At 49.4% G+C, this 3,300-nt stretch overlaps 1 non-coding gene across 1 annotated transcript; it reads right to left on the minus strand.

The window, feature by feature from the left end:
- Positions 1–553: 553 nt before the first annotated feature.
- LOC147707800 (U2 spliceosomal RNA) lies at positions 554–742 on the minus strand. The gene has a single exon (XR_015297105.1). It is a non-coding gene; the product is annotated as a U2 spliceosomal RNA (small nuclear RNA).
- Between the last annotated feature and the right edge of the window lie 2,558 nt (positions 743–3,300).

Here is a 3,300-nt window from a genome sequence, read left to right on the forward strand (position 1 = left end):
ATACCCAGGCAGTCTCCATCCAGGCACCAATCAGGCCCAACCACATAAAGCACACAATCACCCCAGCAACGGGGCAACTTGGCCGCTGAAGTAACAGACGTATAATGTAAACCAATTTAATGGAACAAAAGTGTACTGACCTCAACGGAAGAAAGGCTGAGCGGACCCGCCGGGATTGAACCCATGACCATGAGGCCGAAAGCAGGCACCAGAAGTAGATGCATCAGTCCACTGAGCTGCCAGACTCGTACCAAGAGCAGACGAGACAAGGGGCTTCCAGGGTGGCATGGCCACAGGCACCAAACAGGGAAATATCAGACAGAAGGGTGACAAGAACCCAAGACTCCAAGAGAGCGAGCCCAACGCAGCGCCGCAGGCCATTCCGGCAATTCAGACGACATAGCAGTCGAAGAATCAACCCTAGAAGGAAGACAGGCACATGCAACATGACAATACAGTGCGCAAGAAATGTCAAACAAAACACCGAAATAGCACAAAAATGGCCACACCCGACGCTGAATCCCCGCTCAGGCAACGGCAGCAATCATCAGGTGACTCAATAACCCGTGAATGGAGGAAAAACACCCAGAATTACATAAATAGCGTGAAGTCAACCCCAAACGGGCATTAGAGCGCCGTACAATTAATCCAACATATGGGCCCCAGATAGAGGACGTGTCAGAGATTAAACAGATAAGACCAGAGACTACACTTGACCGGCTCCAAAAGGCCGAGAAGTAATAAGCACTCAGCGCAATACACGAATACATAAAAAACAGTACAGGTATCACGCACATCAAGAATTAGCAATACGCTGTGCGAGCCCACAGGAGCAAAACTCCATACAGGACAACATACCTGACCTCGTCCCGCCCAGGCAACGGCTAAATCCAGCTGGAGGAAACCCAGCCAACTCCGCCAATCCCGAAGGAAGCCGGAGGCGCCCGACCCCGCCCCCGGACCGAGGCGAGGGAAACATGGAGGCACACAGCCCGGAGAGCAACAGCCGCGCCCCTGAATATGGCGGGCAAGAAACTGAGCCCAGCCACCCCCTGGAAACGGACCCGGGGGCAGCCAACACCCGCAGTGCGGAAACCCCAGGCCGCTTAAGGTAAGCCTGTGAGAGCGGGAACACTATCGCATCAGGGTAGCAGAGCCGCCGGCGGAGTATTAGTATACGTGCCGCCGAAGCGTAGGGGAGAGGGGAACTAGCATTTCAAAAAAAGGAGATCACATGCAGAAACCCGGTAACGGAGGACCGTGAGACCATGAAACTAACGCTCCCCCAACTGGACCAACATAGGACGACCCACAACAGGTACATAAGAAACATACAGATATCCCTGCCATCAAGGCGTGTACAACAAGCGCCCGTCGACCCCCTAAATACCTAAAGAGTTGGCGGGAGAAGACCGAAACACAAACTGCACTTGGCAAAACCAATGTGCCAGCCCTTGGGATACATTACAGGTGTACTCGTGCCATAAACCGGTGGGACGAAAGACAGAGTAGGACCAAACCCGGAAAGGATTCCGGCAGCATGGACACAGTAGGCCACAACATCCCGGGAGGTCCCAAACACTACTGTGAGCAAAGGGACGGGCGTGAGACAGAGCAATAACTCTGACACTATGCGAGGCGAGGGCATAAAAGGGGTGCATAAACAGGAGCCCCAGACCCTGCCCGTACCCCCTATTGACCCATGGCCCGCTAAAGCAGGGCCTAACCGGGCCCCTAAAAAAAGGACCGGGGGAAGGAAGGGGGAGGTCCAAACAGCCCCAGAGTCCGCTAGCGCAGGACCACCAACCAAGGACCCATGCTCCTGCTACAGCACTCAAGAACGATGCAGGTTCTCGCATCGCAGCCTCACAGCTCCTCAGAGTTTTCACATTGCCTCCACTGTGCAGAGCATCCTCAACACCAGCTCTCATTTCAAGTTTTCATTAACTTAATCCTCCATGATGATATAGCACCTTGCATTACAGCACTGCAGATCTTCAGAACCCACTAATCACCTCGGCTCCATAACGCATCAGCAGCATGGGACCTTGCAGCACTCCACAACCAGGCCCTAAGGCACTCTTGTCCAGCTGGCTTAACTGGCTCATGCTCCCTGAACTTGTGACTTTGTCCCAGTCCAGCGCGACCAAATATCAGCAGTTGGCACTTTGTGTCTTTTCACGGAAACCTTCAAATTTGCATATCTCCGGATCTAACAATTGGATTGTTGATATTTTGGTCTTGTTTTATTTATTAGAGACTACTCTATGTTTATAATCTGGTGTGGTATCTCTATTGTTATGTGTTTTCATGTTATTACTGTTTGAAGTGTTGAACAAATACTTTACACATTGTCTCTAAGTCTGTGCCAATCTACAAGGGGAGTTAAGCCCAGGTTAATTTGGGATTTGCTTGAGACTTCCCCCAACAAAGATTGTAGTTTCTGAACCAGTAGAGTTTCACCTCCCTTAAACAGTAACCCAATTTCCTACAGACATCCTCACAACTACAATGTCTCTTTATTGCTCACATGGCACCTGTCTGAAAGTAATAACCTTTTCTAACACAAATTCTCTCAAACAAAATGCAAAGAAAAAACTATTAACTTATATCTTGTCCACAATCGATGATGTTCACACACTCAAATAGACTTTTCCCTCTACTCATTAGAGAATTCATCCATGCCAATGTAAGAGTTTTTTCCTTCAAGATCTTACAACAACACATCTTTAACCAATCTACTGCTAAGCCTTTTCCTTCTAAGCATGCTATGCTCTTTTTTTTTTATCTGAGGCAGTTATCCTTAAGATGTAATACTTTTTTCCAAAAGTGGGATCCAGATATCCAGGGAGTAAAAATCTCAATCTGCCCCTTCCAAGGAACACAGATATATTGAATGGGGGCCAAAGGTAGGGCCCAACACCAGGAAGGGCCAGTACACACCACAATCGTTTTTATAACCCTGTTGCTGGTTTTTATTTGGCTTTTTGTCTACCCCATTTCCTGATTAGGGCAGACACAGGGTGAACTTCCCAATGGGCTACCAACAAGGGACAGAAACAGAAAGTCTGTTGGCCGCAGAAGGTGAAGATGTATCGCCCACAGCCAGGGCAGGCAAGCCTTGTGGTCAACTTACTTTTTACACATCTGTCACAAGTGTCAGGTAGGCTTTCAGCAACCCTGAAGAGGGCAAATTGGGGATACTACCCCAATATGTTACCCAATGGGTCAGAAACACTGTCTGGTCACAGGAGTGATATGGTGCAGCCTGATGCCAGGTAAGTCTGCTCCCCTCCCCCA

The sequence above is a fragment of the Lissotriton vulgaris genome, chromosome 6 (assembly GCF_964263255.1).
Source record: "Lissotriton vulgaris chromosome 6, aLisVul1.2, whole genome shotgun sequence".
NCBI classification, from domain to species: domain Eukaryota; kingdom Metazoa; phylum Chordata; class Amphibia; order Caudata; family Salamandridae; genus Lissotriton; species Lissotriton vulgaris.